General features: G+C 37.1%; 1 long non-coding RNA gene across 3 annotated transcripts in view; it reads right to left on the bottom strand.

Moving 5' to 3' along the window:
- LOC112142661 overlaps nt 1–20,610 on the bottom strand; it is a 28,107-nt gene extending 7,497 nt beyond the window's left edge. The window contains exons 1-5 of one of the 3 annotated variants that reach the window (XR_004949080.1): nt 20,341–20,610; nt 16,851–16,938; nt 13,389–13,625; nt 4,881–5,011; nt 2,177–2,271 (exon numbers count right to left, since the gene is read on the bottom strand). This is a non-coding gene — a long non-coding RNA (uncharacterized LOC112142661). The remainder of the gene's footprint in view (nt 1–2,176; nt 2,272–4,880; nt 5,012–13,388; nt 13,626–16,850; nt 16,939–20,340) is intronic. The other 2 variants (XR_002918618.2, XR_002918619.2) reach the window with 2 other exon arrangements.

The following is a 20,610-nucleotide window of genomic DNA, read 5'->3' as shown; positions in this document are numbered from 1 at the left end:
TGTGAATAAACACACCAACACCTGCTGGCTGTCTTCCTGTGGAAATACTCCAAGAAAGACCATGAAAAGAAAGAAAAAAAGATCAGTTCTGGGAAAAAGATGGGAGTGGTAAGATGTGCAAGGTGGCCCTGATGTGCAAATCACATAAATAAATCACTAAACCAAAAAACAGATTAAATATCACAATGACAATTAAGAAGGAAAACAACCTGATTGAGAAATTCCCAGAACGGTTACAAAAAATTAAATATTGAAACAAAAAAAAGACACATTAGAAAATGCACTATGGGATATCATTAGTTGGATAATTTGTTTTTTTAAGTTTTTATTTGCTAACTAATACAACTTATTACTTACAATTATACAACAAACAATACAACTGTTCTGGTATCGTCTGTCCGTCCTGGGATAGGATCTCTCCTTCATGTGGGAATCCCTAAGGTTTCTTCTTTTTTCCTGACTCAGGTTTTTTTTAGGAGTTTTTCCTTACCGCGAGGGAGGGTCTAAGGACAGGGATAACCAGTTTATTTAGTCTGTTTAGTTTTTAACAATTGTTTATATTTTGAAGCCCAATGAGGCAAATTCCTTTGTGATTTGGGGCTATATAAATAAAATTGAATTGAACTTTCATGGTCAGTAAAGAGCATATCTAGATAACTTAATACTATAAAAAACATAATCAAATCAGCAATTTACCATAATATCTACCTTTTTGGTTTCTTGAGTTTCATTTCTTAACCTTTCATTTTGATTTCTGAAAATCACAGTATTTGTTCTTTTTGAAAAATTTAATTTTTATTTATATCACTTTCTGTAATTGTGTTTTGGTTTCTGGAATTCTCTATGTTCATATTTTTGTTTTACCTTTTTAATTGTTTTGATTCTTAAATATATTTTTTGCATCAAGTAGGTTTTTTGGACTTTAGGGCCACCGTAGACATGGCTTTAAAGAAAAATTGGTTTAAATGTTTAGTATCAATTCTAATTAAAAAAAATCTACTATACACTTTCTTTTTTATACAGTCAAGAAAAACAGTAAAATCAACATTTTAGGATTTGAAAAAAGTTTTTTTTTTGGCAAGGTTCTTCTAATTGGCAGAGCAATTTGTTTTTCTATACCAATTAAATGATGAACAAATTCATTGTAAAAACACGATAAAACCCCAAACTGCCCTTTGACTTCTGGGTTAAACCCCTCTGCCCTGTTAAAACCAATAACAGTAATTAAAATAAAATGCATGTTTAAGGTCACACACAAACACTTAGATTTGTTAAATAAAATTAAAAAAAGATAATTTATGACGCTATTGAAAAACCGGTGGTTATTTTACAGATCATTACATTACTGTAACACTTAAATTCTACAAATCCAAAACTGTGCAACATTTCTCTGCAGAGCCTCTGCAGCAACCTATGAATTCCTAACACAGCCAAAGTTGAAATCTAGGTCACTAGAGGAGAAGAAAATATATATATATATATATACAAAAACACTTTTTTAACATTGACACGACAATCACTCTGCTGACTCTGCAATGCAGACTCGTATGCTGGTAAACACTGATGTTTTTCCTGTGCTCCTTCGTGGAGCACGTGGGTCGCTAAAATGGGAACAGCTGCAGTTTAACAAGCACATCTTTCTTTACAATTTCATGCAACTGCTGAGGGAAAATGATTCATTCTTCCTGTTTTGCAGATAAGTTCTGCATGTACCTCAAAAGGCTGTTTGAGATGTGCATGTCTGATCTACCGTTTGTCAGAACGGGATGTGAAAGCTTCTATGAACTCCATCAAGTGAATTTTGGGGAAAAAAACAAAGAATTGGATATCCATATACTTTGATCATAGATGATCTCCAAACAAATGTAGGGAACTAGAAGAAAAGAAGAAAAGATATGAAGTAAGAACTTATTTTAAAAAATATTTTTACATGAAGGACTGAGCAGGTATTTTTAGTTTAGGGCTGGTCCTCCAGATCTACCACCCAGCCTGTTGTCCTGCTCGGCCTTAGTGAGTCACCTTGATCAAGTGTGTTCAGTCCCTCAGAATGTGGAAACATTTGAGTCGGTCATTTGCAGCAAGGAGAGTGGTAGATCTCAAGAACAAGAGTCACTCTGTCTTGTTTTAATGACTTGAGTCAGTTGTCTACCAAATAAAAACCCATATCCAGACTAACCTGTTGGTGGGATGTGTGCAGAGCTAAAGCAGGGGTCTGCAACCTGGGGCTCCACAGCCAGACGTCTGGCTCTTCTACCCCTCTATTGTGGCTTTCTGGTTAAAGAAAAATACAAGTCACTGTAAATTTAAGTAAAAAAAAGGAAAATGACTTATCACTCCACAAGCCTCCAAAGCACAGTAGCAATAGTGGTTTGATAATCGAGAATTAAACATTTTGACAAATTCCAGTGTTTTACGTCTGCCTTATAGTTCAAAAATACAATGAATTAGCGCCGTTTTTATGTTAGAAAGTTAGATTTATGAATTTCTGCCTAAGAAGCACCACAAAGGTAGGTGTGTGTGTATATATATATATATATATATATATATGTATATATATATATACACACACACACAGTGTTAAAGGTTGCAGACTCCTGGGCTAAAGTTTCAAACAAACGTTCAGGAAAACACATTCATGTGTTTGGTCCATGGTGTTCACACTGGACAAGCAGGGAGGAGCTTCTTTTTCTACAGTTTCCCAGAACATCTCCACTACCTTAAGTTGAAAGAGGCTCGGTATGAAATGTTGAAGTTCTGCAAATCTCCAGTCTGGTTGCAGGCTTTTTCTTTCACACCTCTATTCCAATAAATAAAAGATTTGGTGTCATAATTTTGGCCGGGCGTAATTATTAATTTCTCTTCCATGTTTCAAATGATTGGCCCTTTTGTGAAAAATCTGAATCTGAAACCCTGATTGGTCAAAGTTCGACCTGGTTTAACTTAACACACACTCAATGGCCATGTGTTTTGTATGTGGAGTTCTCACTTTCACTGGACATTCTAGCTTAAAGTCAACATAATGACAAAAAATTACACTATTTCACAGACATTTGAAAATCAAATAGATGTAGCAGGAATTAAAGTAATTAAAACTTATTTTTTCTTGGAATAGACGAGGAAAGGCTTGACTTTCTACAATCCCTTTCTAGACATTCTGGAGGTCATCCACAGTAGCTTCACCACAATTCAGAAAGATCATCGAATCACCCAAAAGTCATTCCGTTAATTTGCCTGTGCCCTCTCATTCTCCACAATCATTAAAATCATTTAAACTTTACCTTTTGCCACCATTTTGCTCCCTCCGTTCCCCCGTTCTGTTCCCCTTCAACCCATCAGATTTTGGGGTCATGCAAACATTTTTTCAAGAACACAAACTCTCTGCAGGGGCTCCGGTTCAAAGGAAGAGCGCTCTCGCAGCGAAGAAGCAGAACTTAACCACTGGCCATTTTTCACCCGGATATTTTCACCTTTTCTTTGAGCCAGTTTCATTAATCAATTAGGGGAGTTTCTGGCTTTTGTCTGGATTGAATCGGTGACCTCCTGCACTCATAGGTAAGGTTGTAGCTGCTCCTCAAGCTGTGGTTAATGAGCTAGCCTTCACAATTCACCTTTGTACTTTACTTTCCCCTCTTCTGCTGCAGCCACTAACAAAGAAGGGTGACCTCAAAGACCTGAGGAGATGAAATATGACTGTAACAAAACAGCAGAGGTCTCAGGTGTGTCCTGTGCAGTTGTGCCAGTGAAAAATGTCAATGAGATAAATCGCAGAGAAGAAAACCAGGTGAGTGGATTTCTGACAAAAGGAAAGCGACTGAGTTTATTTGGTAAAGAAAAGATAGAGATGGGGACAGAAACTGAAGAGGGAAAAAAAAAGCTTTTGTAAAGGGACACCAATTTCACGAGTTTTTTTTTTTTATTTCTAACATAACTTCAGTTACTTCTTGCAGATCTATGTGATGTGTTGATGTTCTTTGTATCGTTTCTGTCTGTCTTTGTCTCTTTAATTATGTTCCCATCTGGCCCTTTTTCTATCTAGTCTGGAGCATCGATTTACAGAAGTCCAACCTAAGCTACTATAGTGGTTTAAGTTGAGCAAGACGAGTGTCCAAGAAGCAGATTGCATTACCGCCATTTGATATGATTTATTTATAATATCCTAATTTTACAATAGTTGTTCAACTAAGAGCAAAAACCGACAAGACAGAGCGAGTAACAAGTCATCAGTTTGTTGTATATTGAGAGAAAATAGTCTCATTCAATTTGTGTGTGCGTAATTCTTGATTTATAACTCATTCGATATATTTTGTGCGTAACTGTGTGTACTTACAATAGTATATTCACATGTACAAAATTTACAAAATACAAAAAAAATGCAAAATTACAGCAGTTAAAAATTAACTACGTATGCAAATCTTTAAAAATTTAGCATGAATGGCCAAAGACACACACAAAACTGCATTTACGCACAAATCAGGTGTGAGACTTTTTTCATTTCTCCAAGATTTATGTGTAAGTGATGCTAGAATGTTGGGTCAGAGTTTTCCTATTAGCTGGATTTAACTTCAATTGTGAATAATATCTCATGAAATTTTGACATTTGCCCCACTTTCCTGAACAGATATGCCCCGATAATTAATATAAAAGAGGGGAGCGCCCCCGCCCCCCCAAAAAAACACATTTTAGCCGCTTGTAATTGAGATCTCGTTCTTTCGGTCATGACTCGAAGCTCATGACCATAGGCGAGCGGATCGACCAGTTAATTGAGAGCTTTGCTTTCTGGCTCAGCTCTCTTTTCACCACAAAAGAGAGTTGTGTGTAAATGTGTTTTTAAAACACTAAAATTCCTCTATTCTCATCTTTCCCTTACGGCTGCGCTTTACCTGCAGCACTTTTGCCAAAGTTTTTCCGTGAGCGCCGGTTCCCAGTCACAGCGAGTGCAGGCGGCACCAGGTCCTTCCAGACACCCAGAGAGTGTAGTGGGTGGATCAGCTCTACGTTCCACTCCTGTGTCCTAAAAAGAGTCAAATCAGATTTGTGCGTAAATGTGGTTGTGTGTGTATCGGGCGATTAGTGCACACTTTTTAAAAATTTGTATGTGTAGTTGGTTTTAAGCTGCTCTATTTTTTTTTATTTTGACATTTTTGCAAAACAATTGCAAGTGCACACATATACAAAATGTACTGTTCATCGAGTTACAAATCTAGAATTACACACACAAATTCAAAGTTACACACAACATGCAGACACAAGTTACAAATAAAGAATTATGCACACACAAATCGAATGAGACTATATTCTTTCCATCGCTGCGGGGCCTAACATACACATAATCTAGAAATAACTGTTTTGTTACGATTAATTAAGATACTGTGACATTTAAGTCTCTAGTAGAGGATAATAAAAACAACTTTTGACACAAAGACACATGATCCAATCAGGAGTAGAGCAGTAACAAATGCTCAATATCATTAACACCATGTAGACTTGAACTGCATTCTCTGCTCGGAGCTGTGGTTCTCTCCATCTCTGCAGCTGCACCTCCTCTCCTGCTCTTTTCATCACATCCGTCTGCTTGTAGAACTCCTCTCCTGGCCTCCTCCGAATCCGCTCTCAACTATTCCATCTGTTCCTGCCAATCCTCATTTCTGCTTGGTGAGGTTGAACTTCTATGGACAAGTCTGTACAGCAAGCTCTGAATCTGTAAACAATAAAATCCACCCTGCTTTTTATAAAGATAAAAACAGGCTGGATTACGTTCTCTGGAGTGGACACACAATCCCAGTCCAGTAATTTGCCTTGAAAGAGAATCTGGATGGAAAGATAACCCACTAAAGTGATCATCGGCAGGTATCAGTCATATCACACTATAGCCCCAATAGACATTAAACCAAGTTTAAAAAAATAAAAATAAAATAAAGATAAAATCTTGTATTCTGTCAAACACAAGATAAACTGTTTGTTCAGTCAGACATTAAACAAGATGAAAAGGATTTTTAGGATTGTTTTCACAGTGAATTGGATCTTTAAGTTTTGACAGGATTTAACTCATTCTAATATATGCTGCACCTAGTTGTCATACTGAATGAAAAGGTCACGTTTGACTTTGTTTTCTCACATTTTTAATTCAAAATCTGCTGCAGTGGGAGGATCTTATTTGACAGTGTATTTTATTGTTATTTATAGAAAAATATCACACTTATTTCAGTTATTGTAGATGTTTGAAAGCTACCTGAAGATAGTGGCTAAGAAGGATAAGATCTTGACATAGATTGTTGGGAAACAGTGTGAGAAACAAAAGTTTAAAGTTGTTTTAATGAGCCTGCATACATCTCACCAAATTTATTTATTTTAACTTGTCCCGCCATCTGACCAAATTTCAATGTGTTGCTGTAGCTTCACATTTGTCTACGTCTCTCTTACATCCTGTAATCTCCAGCTACGGTGGCCATTTTAGTTCAGTTGTTCAGCTCTGAGCACAGTACCTATTCAGACTGAGGAAATTCAGAGCAAACTGGCATTCAGTCTAATTGCAAACACACCAAGACCACCTCAAAAGATGGGTTAAAGACCAGCTCCTGGTCCTAGGTCAGTAACCGCTTGAGTGTGTTCAGACAGAAAATTTGTTCTGGATTATCGAAACGAATTCTGGTTCACTTTAAGTGAACCAAATGTGTCCAGTCTGAATACACCCTTCATTTAAATATACTAAGAATATAACTCAAGACTGAAATGAGCTCCATCTGGTCTTAAATGAAACACTTTCTCCTCCTTATTCCACACTAAAACCACAGTTTGCCCTCCAATCACCCACTCTTTAAAAAGGCCAGTTTTGTCTTCTTTCTGTTAAAGCAAACCAGTTTTAAAAGCTGTCACCCATTTTCTCCCGTTTGGTAGATTAAGCGAAAGTGCTGCAACCTCAAGCGGCACAGTCTGACCTGACAGCCCACGCAACCCATGGAGTCATTAATCAAAGCAACAGCAAAGCTGACTGACAGCACCTCCAACAATCTCATTTGTGTTGTAGATATTTTTCAATAAAAGGTCAACAGGGTCACATGGAAGCCCCCCCACTCCAGAAATGCAGGTGCACAATAATGTCCATTCTCAACACAAACACCCCCTCAGGTATGGATGACTCCCATGTTTCCAGAAATACCAAATTTTTAAGGTTTAGATTAGTGGCAGCTTTTTTCTGTAAAACTTTACGCTGAAATGTGACCATTTGAAAACGTAAAACCACATGACTTCAATATTTATTAAAGCACACAGTTTGCATACAACACGGGGGACCTCATTGTTGACAAGCGTTTTTTCACACTGTACGACAAAGCAACACAAAAGCTGCAGCCTGCTCATTTATTCAGCTCGTTAAGAGAGGAGTGAACACGGGGTTTCTGGGATCAACTGCTTGCCTTTTAAGAATTTCAAAAACTTGCTAATTGATGCAGATTCATGTCATGTGAAAAAATTAAGACACCTTTTGAAAGCCTGCTTATTTTTATTTAGATACATGCGCATTTTTATTATCAATTTGAAGATTACAGTGATATAACTTGACATTTAAACATTTTTAAGCCTATTCTAACCTTCTATGACATAATTTCTGCTTATATTCTCGTTTAGATACTTAAGATACAATCATTTAACGCAATGACGCAATTTCAGCCAAAAGCGATTAAATTAGCTAATAGGAGGTCCTCCTTTAAAACATAAATGTTTGCTCAGATCTGTTTTTCTATGAGAGGAGTAGTTGCAATGTTTTAATTTAATTTTTATTAAATCACTTTCTTTTTTAGAATTTTTTTTTTTTAAAAGGATTGGACATTTGATATGTGAACACTTTTTTAAGATGGAGCCGATTATTTAATGAGTGTGTCCTAATTTCTTCACATCTTTAAGGCAGGCTGAATTGATTTGATGAAATTCAGCTAAAAAAAAAATAAGCTCAATAAACAGCTCTGAGGATGTTAAATTAATGTTCTTATGGTAATTAAACATGCCTTTTGGATGGCCAATCTGACAGGCAGATCAAGACCAGATAAACCAGATCTTGTAAATAGTAGCAGTACAGAAGCAAAAATAAAAGTTTCTGAACCTTCATGTGGGAGTGATACGCCCTTTACTGTTTTTTTAATCCACCATGACAAAATGCGTATTGAAAAATTATTTTAAAAAAAATAAGAGTAGGGGAACTATTTAGAACATATTACATAAAAAACACAGCTTATGTGTTAACAGAATTTTTGGTATTGACAGACAATGTCCTCAATGATCCCCATTTTATGTTAAATATCCTTTATATTACATTTCAGATTTAGAATATTCAAATCAAGTCCAACAATGCCCCAACCTTTCCAACTAAAGGAGTCATTTCTGTTCCTACAGCCTCATGAGCTCTGTGGTCGCCGCTTCACGACTCCATCTGCAAAGGCTGCAAACATTTCTTTGGACCAGTCAAAAAAAAAAAAAAAAAAGAAAGAAAAACTACATAAAGTGTAATCAGCACATGTCATGTGCATCATCTGGATCACTGCTTCAACCTTTGTTGGTACACTCTGAACTAAACTATTACATCTGCAGACAAACTAAATTATCAACCTCTTGCAAATGTCACACACAGATTAATTATTGATCGTTTGGAAATGTCACAAGACCAGCAGGCCAAAGAACCGGAGAGAGCTGAAGAGTTTTAGCCCTGGTGTCTTTTGAGCCACAAAACAATTGTTTCTCCACATTTCGAGAAAACATTAAAAAACACTGAACTGCAGTAAATTCATGCAGATTAACTGACAACTGCAGATGAATGAAACCCTCTGAAATGATGTTTCATTAATCTGAAGGCACCTGAAGGAAAGAAAGACTCGAGAGCTAAGCTCCGATACAGTCATGGGACTAAGGTCACTTTCTGTCTGAGGGAAAAAAGAAAAGAGTGAAGGTATACAAGAGTTAGCTTTGATCCCACAGTTCAAATGTCAAATTTAACAGCACATAGAAAACGAAAAACACAGAAACCTGAAGACAAAAAAATAAAAAGCTACAGGAGCAAGTCAAGGAGACTTTGTACAGCGGGATCACAGGGATTAGAGTTTATAAAAGCTCCTTGTACAAAAAGGGTCAGGTTTGTTTGTAAGCCGTGATGCAATTGTTGCCGAGGTGCCCTTGAGCAAAGTCAGTTCTAGTTTCCAAACCTTCAGTGTATCATTTCTGAATTGTAGACACCTCTCACTTCTGTGCAGCAGCATACAGCCAGCCTCCTCTGCACCCCGAGTAATTTAGTTTTTAAGGAACTCTCCAATACTGTTGTTCTACAACTCTCAAGTAAGCAGACGAAAGAGTGCACAAGCACAAATATTTGTTACTAAAATGTCAAAAATAAACAGTAAAGAGACTTAAAAATAAGGACAACCATTGGATTCATGAAAAGCTTTGTAGACACTTGAGTTATGAGTTATATTGCTAGAGATGACGCACTATCCTGTTGCTGTTCAAGACACAAAGAGTGACGCCATGTTGAATATGTCAGTAAACAATGAGATACAGCTAAACAAATACAGTAAAATGACCATTGAATCTTAATTTTGGTCCGATATTTAAAGGAAAAATCTCTGATTATTCTGAGGTTTCAGGTATCCATAGATGATGACCGTTGAGTTTTTTTTACAAGGATTCCCAGGATGGACAGATGATGTAATAGGACTGTTAAAGTAAAGAAGAATTAGCTTATCCAACTCTACAACTATGTTTGAATAGTGTAGCAGACGACCGTCATCTACATGGAGCTGGGGGACAGCTGAGAGCGAGAGAAGAGCCAGAGGCAAGGTCCACCGCCATTAGACAGGATCGCAGACAAGCAACCTGGAATCTCTCCTGCTCCAAGACACAAGACCAGCCATGGGCGAGGTCCACGGCCAAGAACAGGAGCACAGAGGATCCTGCATCCAGATGGAACTGGAGGACAGGTGGGGGTGCGAGATGAGCCAGAGACTCCAAGAACAGGAGCACAAACGAGCCACCTGGAATCTCTGCTGCTCCTCCGGAAGGGAATGAGAAACACGTGAAGCATCCTGCATGCAAATAAGTTAAAGACGCATTTGAAAAATAAATTAAAACTCAAATTAGCGTTGTCCTATTGTATTGTTTTAATTGTGATAATTCTCCAAGACAGAGATTAAAAGAAAAAAAATAAAATAAAAGTATGGACAGAAAATGCCCAAGAAGAAAAATCAACATAGACTAAACCCTCTGCAAATTCATAAGAGCTTTTAAATAATCTAATCTCCTCAGTTGGATCCTAGATGAAAAGTTCAGGACATTTTCCAGGGTCAAGATGAACCTTGAACAGAGCACAGGAGTAACCAATAAGATTAATAATGGCTCCATTCTGTAACAAGATCTTTTTCCCATAAAAAGAAAATTAAATCTCATTTTTTTATCATGAAGTGAACAATGTTTGGTTAATTGTTCCCTTAGAGGTGCAGACATGAAACATTTCCACCAAAGGAAAAATAAACTGGACCATCAAGCAAAACTCACATTGTTGCTTGTAGAAAATAGTACATATATTTCAGCAGACAGAATGCTTTCTTTTAACCCCTAAGAGGAGAAAAAAAAAACACTATTGTGCCAAAATGGCTCCAAATGCTTTTCTTGGGCTGATGGGAAAAAGCTGCTCATGTCCATGTGCACACTTAGGTGAATTCAACGGAGCAGTTTGAGCCTCAGGCGTATTGTCTCAATGCGATTACACAGAGCAGGGCGAGGTGATTGCTCACCTTCAGCTGCCCCCACAAAACGTCTGACACGCACACATAAATGAGCAGAAGAAACAGAATAGGAACTATATATCAGACGAACAAAATCCACAATCATTGAAGAAACATCGCTTAAAACATTCATTCCTAAACTCTTTCTTTAGCAAGAGTCACCTTTCACGGTCTCACGAGGTGATGTTTGATTGTATTCTATAATACTCATTATTATAAAAGTGTGAACTTTGAGAGGTTAAACAAGAGAAAAACATGTAAAGATGTTACTGGAAAAGTGTTGAGTCATGAGTGGGTTTACAGCCTTAAAATATCTGAAATCTTACTATGTGGATTTCACTTAGTATTGTTATTTTTAGAACACAACTTCTGCAATAAGTAAGTGACCCCTGCTTATTTTATTTCCTCTCCTTCAGATCTAAAATCTTGTTTTTTTTGTCATAAAATGTCTTTTTTAAGCTTAAAAAGACATTGCAGCAGCAGTATTAGACTAGTCCAACTTCTATCAAGAATAACTTGATGGCTCAAAATAAAACGACTAAACCAGGATTTTGATATTTGGAATAACTCTTGAAAAATATTGAATTTTGAGGTAATGAGAAAACATATCTGTCCAATGATTAATAAGGTTTATTCTTAATTAAACTTTTACATCCACAAGAGCACAAATTTGTGTACAGCTTAATGTTTTCATTTTCAAGTCAATTTAATTTTTTTTTTTATTTTGTCCTCATTTATGCCAAAATACAAAAACAATTTTTTTAGATAAATACATTTTAGAGTAATCAAAAAAAGTTCATATTCATACACATGTATAAGATATATTAAAATGTGTTTAAACATATTTCTGCAAAATTGCATATAGGTATGTTTGTGCTTTTCATCATTTTTGCTTAGAATAATTTTGTTTTTTATTTTCAAGTTTCTAAGTCATCCCTGGAATTAAAAAACTTTGTTAATTTACTGTGTTTTGAAACAGTTCTTGCTCAACAAGTTTTTTGAAGGTCATTTATACCATGGTCTGGGTGAATACTCGATTCTGATTGGCTGCTGGGTGTGCATTAAAAACTGATAATGCACAGTAATAACGCACACCTAAAAAAGAAGTTCCGGTCACACAGACCAAACGTTCGATATCACTGCGCAGGCTTCTTTAAAACACATTTTCCTTCATTGTCTGGACAAAACAAGCAGTAATGGATGAACTTTCTCTCTGAACTGATGCTTTATTCAACTTATTGTAGCGACCAACATTTATATTCCTCTCCTTTAGTAAGGTAAATTAATATTGACAAATTGGTTATTCTCCTTCTAATAAAACACCACTCGACATGAGAGGTGTAGTCTTCTGTTTCACCACAAGAGGGAGTTTCTCATTTTAGAGCAGCTCAGAAGAACGAACCTGCCGTGAAATGAAACACAGACAGAAGCTGAATATGTTCTAGCTGCTCACTGAAGGATTAACGTCAGAAAAAGAAGAAAAATATCCTAATTTGTCCGGGTCTTTCTTTCAAAACAGCGACACTTTACCGCTGCAGCTGAGGTCTGTAACGGCTTCAGGCTTCATGCCGTGTTTCATGTCACCGTGACATCAAACCGCATCACGGAAGATCAAATAGTCCGCTTTTTGTGAAAAAATGAGCTAAACCAAAGAAATAACAAGAATAAAGTACTAAATATTGATTAAATGTTTATTTATTTTGTAAAGACCATGGTATAAGCGGGATAATACCCTCCGAAGAGTGCATTATGAGAAATTAACGCACTTCACGGAGGCAACCGTCCTCCGCTTCGCGTCGGACGGTTTAGGCCTCCGCGTCGTGCGTTAATTTCTCATAACGCACACTTCGTCGGGTATTATCCCTTACTTATTTAACTGTCTTGACTTCTTGATTTGAAACAAAAAGTAGTTTTTTTGTTATTTTAAATCTGCTTTTAAACTAGTTTTCATTTTCTAAAACCATACAGCTCATAAACAGCCTTTTTCTTACTAAACTGAAGACATTCCTTTATTTTTTCTTAATTTATTTGAAGTAGACTTTGTACAGAGCAGCTGTTTAATCGTTGATCTGTTAGCAGCTAAACTGTTATTTGTCAGAAATGGATTAAAGCTGATTGACCTGGATAAAGACACACAAGTCAAAAAGATTCAATTTAAAAAATTGATTTCATTTAAGCACAAAGACAGTCTAATTTTAAAGGTTAGCAGCTTGATTAAATTGTGAGGAAAATAAACAATATACACCGTGGTACATCAGTAATTAAAGGTCTACCAAAGCTCATGACTGCTGGCCTTCAACCACATTCTGCAGGTGATAAAAAAAACTAAAAGCTGATTACCTGCATGTGCAAACGCTAAAGAAGATTCTGAAGGAGACAACACTTGTTAAGGACGCACATAAACACAGGCAGCTGCTGTTGCACAGTTGATTAGGGTATAAGGAGCTCTCTGAAGATGTCAGTCTTGCTGCTAATACAAGAAGATTTTGTCTGCTACACAATGGCCCGGCAGAAAGGCAGCGCTTCTCTTTACAGCACAGGCACTGCCAGGCTGACAACATAATTCTTTCCCGGTGAGAGGGGCATGTTTCTGTTTGAGACAAATCAAGACAGATATACACTCACCCACACACACTGCAGGCTCTCTCTGCCCGGGAGATCCAGTCAAAGCAGAACGCTGGTGAAAACTAATGATAGGAGGAGGGTTGAAGCCTGCGAGGATCCCCGTGTTTGGATGGGAGTCTTCTTCAAAAAAAGCATGCAGATGCAGTTGGAAGCGCTCACGGAGAAATGGTTGCCTTCAGGCGTTGTAGGTTGGAGTCACCCATCAAGCCAAAGTCAGCCATTTCATTTGCTCTGTATCTGAAGAGATATGAAGAAAAAGAAGTTGATGAAACATGATTGATTTGAAAGAGTTGTGTGTCTTTTACAGAGTATTTTTTCAAATAAGTGCACTTTATTTGTATTGGGAAAAAAATCCTTTTAGTTGGAGAATCTTACATGCAAATAAAATATGTTAAATTAGGCAAAGAAAAATATTTATGGATGTAGTCGTGTGCAGATGGATGAATCAGAATGGAGCAGAGCTTGTGACTTGCTGTTGTAGCTTCTACATCAAGCTTTTTCCACTTGCCCTTTTGTGTCTGCTCCTGATTCCCAATTAACTGAATGAAGAAATACTCAGAAACCAACAAATTACCACTTCCAGACATGTGGATGGATCTTTTTGGGTGTCCCAAATTTGTCATTTTTTGACGTGTTTGTTGTTTCCATTAAATCAGGAGTTCCCAACCCCGAGGACGTGGGATTCCATATGTGAAACAACAAGTTGGGTCAGTTGCTGCATATTCATTATGCAGAGCGGCTTGGTTTGTGGAAACAACTGTCTCTATGAATCCATTGACAAGGAAGACTCCTGGTCTGTCAAAAGCAGCTTTATGTTTCGCTAAAGTCAAATGTTCTTCTTCAGGTTTCTCACTGGATCTTTTCTCTCCAAAAAAAAAACCTTCTAAATATATATTTTTGTTTGTCGTCTAGCTTTTAGCTGCTAACTTAGCTAGCGATCTGAGTGAGCAGCCATTTTAGGTCATGTGACCTGGCAAGATGGGGTGAACAGAATCTGGTTGTTTTTCAAAATAAAACTTTCAGAATCAGAAAATAAAAAAGCAGAAAGAATCAAAGCAGCTTTCTAACCGATCCTAATCTGCGTCCTGGGAGTTGGGGACCTCTATGAATGTTTGTGGTGGGAACCCCTGATTTAATGGAAACAGCCAGCACGCCAAAGAAAACAACGAGTTGATGCCAAAATGTTAAAAAGGGACATGGAGGGGTCCAAAACAAGCGAACAAATATGAAGTTGTGTTAGTTTAAAGCAAACTTTTCCTGCCACAAAAACATATCTATGGAGTGGGTCTTTAATGCGTACATCCTGTCAGCTCATAGACAAGCTTTTGTCATGTTAGTTTGTGATTGCATCTTTTGATGAGCTGGCTATAGGTGAGAGAGTTACAAAAGAGAGAAGAAAAATAAAGCAGGAAGGCTTTAGATGGGTCAAAGCCAACCCGGTTTGTCTAAGTTCAAAGCAGCAGGAAGTGCATGACTTTTACCTCAGTTAAAGCAAAAGACGAGTCACTTTTCACGCTTTTAAGCCTTTAGACTAAGCTTCGTCTTTCTTCTTTGATATGAAACGCTGCCATTTTAAAGCCTTTTCATTCACTTGTTTTGATTAGATAAAGAAACCAGCTCATATGTTAGATATTTGGATGGGTTCAGCCTCTAAATCTTGTTGGCTACGGTACAATTGCTTTTTCCATCCTTTCTATTGTTTTTTTACACTGGGCTACTTCAGTTAAAGGTTAAAACACAAAAACAAGTGTTTAGGTGACAAGTGTTTAGATCCGCTTCATTTATTAGAATCACAATAATAAAACACAATAATCAGATCTCAGGTTTCTTGGATTTTTGACTTTACAGGTTCTAAGCTTAAACAGCCAAAACTGGTTTCAATTTGACACAATAATGCCTTTATTTCGTAAGAATGAGGGTTTTCACACCTCAGATCATCAAAGGAAGTGAACCCTGTGGTCCACATTACAACCTGCTTTTTTAGCAGGTGTGAAAGATGGTCTGATTTCTGCTGCTAACTGAAAAAGTGAACACTGCAGTGGTTTGCACTTCAGTTACAAAGACATTATATTATCGTCTTCAGGAATTACCACCATCAAGAGTACATTTACACATCTGGGTTGTTTTAAATCTGTTTTTTTTTTAGTTGTACTCCATTTATTCATTTATCATGAATAAATGGAGTGTGGGGTTTGCAAGTTCTCTTCATGTCTGCATGGGTTTTCTCCAAGAACTCTGGCTAGCCACAGTCCAAAACCATGCTTCATTGATTGATTGATTGATGATTCTAGGTTGCCCCAGAGGTGTGACCGGGTGATCGTATGTCTATTCGTGGCCGTGCATTGGACTAGCAATAGGCTGCACCAGCCCGGAGACCCCAGGAACAAGTGGGCTCCAAAAATGCATGAATAAATAAATTAAAGCAGTTTTGTATAGTTTTATTTTTTCAATGTGTGATTCAGTTGTTGCAGCAACAGAATGAGATCGAATTTGACCAAACAAACGACAGCAGTGTAATCTATTTAACAAAACCAATCCAACTTTGGAACTTTCTTAAATTTACTACTGAAAATAATAAAAATCAGAACCACACATCTTGGAGGTGGACTTACATTGTCTTTTATAATGTAAAAGACAAATGGTAGCAAATTTAGACTTTTTCCAAAGCTCCACTTTACCTTCAACTCCCTCGAGACAACAGCTAAGTGATATCTGACCTACAGTTGTCAAGAATGCTACAAGAAATGCTGATTTGCAAGGCATTTTTTTTTATTGAAACTGAATATTTATCATGGAAAATAAAGTCAGAAAAGATCCTTTAATCCTTTTGCATCATAGAAAGTCTCCTACAGGGGGCTTAAATGAAATGCATGATCAAAGCCGTGGCTGCAGCACTGCAGAAGACCTTCAGCCCCCTTATCCACTTCCCACTCATCTTCCCTTCTAGCTCCTCTGTCCCATTTCAGAAGAACTTCTAGGCTTTACTTATATATTTTTCATTTGTTTCTCTGCAGCAATCTGTCTTTAATCTGTCTGCTAAAATCTGACATGCCACCATTTCTCTTTTCGCTTTCTGCTGAAGTTTAGTTCAAGAGAGGGGCCTCCCACCAAGTACCTCCCACAACTTCTCTCATCCTCTTCTCTGCTGCTTCTCTCCAGTCTCCTCAGTAGGAGGCTTTCATAGATCTTTTGACACCTTTTCTGTCTCCTTCCCCCTCTTCATCCCCCCCTCAATTCTCATGTTCCCTCTTTAAAAGGTGCTCCCTCTAACTGTCTTAAACTTGGATCTGTGCTGCTGGAAAGTTGCAAAGTCTACGCAGAATATCTGTTTATTTTATGGAATTTTTTTTGAACAATTCTAAACTGCAGCAAAGTCTATAAATATACAAAAGCATACATAAAATCTAAAGAGTAAGATGGCACAGAGATAAAAACAAAAACACTGAAAAAAGCTAATTTCACCTCAGAGAGGAGGTGGGTCCAGACGAGATCCTTGAGGTACTCCACCGAAAGACAATTGGCATTAATCTGTCTGACAGCTACACAAAACCTGCAAAAAAATACCAGATCAGCAGTCTGTCACTGGAGAAGGAATGATCGTTTCTGTCAAGCGCTGCCGCTGAATCAAACATAACCACTACAGACAATGCTGTCTTATCTACAAGCAATTGGATGTCATTAGTCACCGTCAGCAAAGCCATTTCAGTGCAATCGCTGTCAGAGAAAACCAGCAAGAACCAGCGTTGCTTGTGGGTTTCAAATTGGAGAAGCTGTTCAGCAGTAGTTTTCTAAATAATCCTAGAAGAGTTTAGAATTAGGCCTGTAATCAGCCAAATTTGAGTCATTTGTCGAGCACGTTTGAGAGGGGACACTTGCCGTTTTAAACAGTGCAGCACACAGCCAGAGGAGAGAGACTGATAAATGATCGGGAGAAAAGGCATCAGAGAAACAACTGGCAGGGGATTTCTGATAAATATGGTAGCAATCATGTCAGCAGGGTGGAGGGTGGGACCAAACTGCAACTGGATTTAATGAAGCATTTGCTCGACTGCATTTAGAAAAAGGAGAAAAAAAGCTTTAGCATCAGTCCAGCAGTCAGCAGGCTGTCGTAGTAGTATTCATGTTCGAGACCACATTGTAAAAAGATTTGCCATAAATAAATAAAAAAAAAAAATGAAGAAAGGTAAACAATATTAACCATGATTCTCAACACAGGCTGCTGTCAATCAAAATTTACAGTAGTTTAGCACGGACTTTTGTATTACCAGAAAATCTGTTAACTAAGCACAAGTTAGGGAATAGCTTTTTTCTTTACATATTTCATAAGGGTATAGGGAAAGAAAAAATAAATGTGGCGATATAGCGCAACATTTTGTTTCGCGATACTTTTATTGATTTAAAATGTTAAAACAATATTAAATTAATTATTTATGATCATTCTTAAGCGTTTTATTTTCCATCTAAACCCCCGATCTCTAGTTGGCAGCACACTGAGAATCTTTGAGCAGCTCTACACAGTGACCAAAACAAGATCTCACAAGAACCAGCTTGTGTTAAAAGTTCAGTCAGTTTTTATTCTTATTGTTATGAGACATGTACTACCAGTACTTAATTTTTACTTGGAATGGGTATCGAACCAAAACTCTGTACCACATTGCTGCCAGTATCAGTATATAGTTGTAGTGCTTAATACTCTGATAAAATAAAATGAATTTTACTATTTTATTACAATGAGAGATGTTTAAATATCCATTCTTTGCTAAGTCATACTCTTAAAAAAGAAATAAATATAAAATAAAAAAAATAAAAATGAAAAATTGTTCAGGTAGTCGCGATAAATGGCGATACGCATCATAGTGTGATATATACTGTATCGTGTTGCCAGACTCTTGCCAATACACAGCCCTAATATTTAATGCAACTTTAACTATGCAATCACTTTCTTTTATAGCCTACACTCCATCATAAGCTTGTTAGAAACAGACATGGTTCCACAAAGTCCACACAAACATTTGTCTGTGTGAATCTCCTGAAGTTGGATTTTGATAAAATTGTAAACGGCCTATACTTAGCCCTAGGGGGCACTTATTCATTCTTTGAAGCTCCAAAGTGCTTTACGGTCACAGTCCCATTCATCCGTGCACACACAATGATGGGAGCTCCACTGGTGCAAATACGTCGACATTTTGGAGCTTGACCGCCATGTCTCTGCAGTTTCATTTTAATACATCATCCAAAACAACAGAGAACGCATTTCATATAAATGAAAAATATAAATTTATTACAGCGGTTAACTCAAAAATCTGACTTTTTTCCTCAAAAGACATTTCACTCTGATGGTCAAGGTTAATGATGAACAAATGATGATGAGGTGAGTGTGTGAGACACTCCTTTGTCCAGATAGAGACGTTACATTTCCTGATGATTCCTCACATCTATATTCATAAGCAGACACCGATATATCCAGTATCACGTGACGTTATGAAGACAAACCTCTGAACTATAATGTGTGAAGACTTCCACATGCTTTCAACATAACAGAAACCAGAGCTGACACGTTCCAGAGCAAGGAGAGACCAGAATTAGGAAACGTTCATCACCTACATAAAGCTGGGTTTGCTAATTTAAGCCATAAAACAATGACCATCCTCTGGGGTGAAACTTTCTCCACAAACATTCTTCTTTCTTAAATCCTGCCCGAGGACATTGGAAAGGTTGTGCTGGTCCACTGACAAGTGGCACACAATGCAGCACTGCCCCCCTTTGGCTGACAGTGGAACAGCAGGCGAGGACACAAAAAGCAGCAGAAACCTTAACAGTTTAGTTTAAATAAATAAATATAATTTTAATTTTATTTCCTAATCAGTATCTGGAGTGGAACAAATATGTTTAATTTTTAAAGTTTCAGCAAAAAAAGTTGTTTTTTTTCCACCTACATGTCACATTTTGTGAGCCTTTCATGCTTTCTTTTTGAGTGCTGATAACCTGGGGACCTGCTGACAAATGTCTAGAACAGCAAAGGGAACTTCCACCTGAACACATGACAACCACTCTAACAGTCCACGGTGGCAAACCTCTGCAGAGGAATCGAGGCGTTGTGTCATTTTCTGTGTGCAGAACAGCAGCTTTTGCTTTCAGTTGGATTCAGAAGCTGGATTCTCCTCTTTGCTGAAAACTTTTATATGACACGTGCATGAAGAAAAACCAACTAAAGTTCTAAAATGCCTTTTTAGTTGTCTGTCCTCATTTTCAAAAAACATTTTTTTTAAAAAGGGAAAAATTAACCTTCTGTTCGTTAACGAGTAAATCTTCAAGCTTCAAAATAACCTCCAAGCCTCTGTTGTGAAAGCTTGTTGACATTTTCAAGTGAAGGTGTTAATGAACCAGGATCTCACCTTTAACAGCCAGGTGGAAGGAAAACAGGTAAATGAGCAGATGACAGCAGTGAGGGGAAACTTTCTTTAGACCAGAGAATTTTTAGAGAACGTGCATGAGGCTAGAAGTTCTGAAAAACTAAACTATTTATGAAATAGACTAAAAGATGGGCTAGGGATTAAGAAATGTTGAAAAAAAAAAAAATTGAACTTTTTTTTCCCCTCTAACTTGTTTTTTTCCCCCAAAACTGACAAAAGCTGGAAAGATTGTGACATAAATGGGATGAAAAAAAGACTAAAATAGGAAACTTTGAAAATAATAAATCAAATTGAAAATACAAAAAGTGTAAAACTCAGAATTAGATTATTGTTTGGAAACAATAGACATATTTTAAGTTCAAATTGTCCACTTTTTTTCTAAAATAGTCTAATTAGTTACTAAAAAATAAAAGTACACCAACTTTATAGTCCGTTATTGATTTACTCTTCCTTACTCTCATTTTAAAGTTGACTAAAGGTAAATAAAGTTGCATTTAGACTTCATAGAAAGGTGTTTAAAACAATAAAGCATCACTTACATCACTGCCTAAAGCACGGCCGTCCTCCTCTTTGAACTTCACCCCTTCTGCTTTACATCTCTATCTGGTCATCGTCTTGTTCTACTTTCACCCTATTCATTTCCAAAAAAAATAAACTAAAATTGACATTCTGTCGTGTTCTTATACAGTATTAATCTGTTTAACGTTTATCTCAGTCATGAGGGCTCAAACTCCTTCATGTTATCTGCTCTGTACAAACACACCTGTCTTAATTATGCTAATGAATGTGTCCTCTGCACCTGGTTGTGG

This window comes from Oryzias melastigma, linkage group LG14 (genome assembly GCF_002922805.2).
Source record: "Oryzias melastigma strain HK-1 linkage group LG14, ASM292280v2, whole genome shotgun sequence".
Classification (NCBI taxonomy): Eukaryota; Metazoa; Chordata; class Actinopteri; order Beloniformes; family Adrianichthyidae; genus Oryzias; species Oryzias melastigma.
Note: the sequence above shows the minus strand (reverse complement) of the source record. Positions and strands in the feature narration are given on the sequence as shown.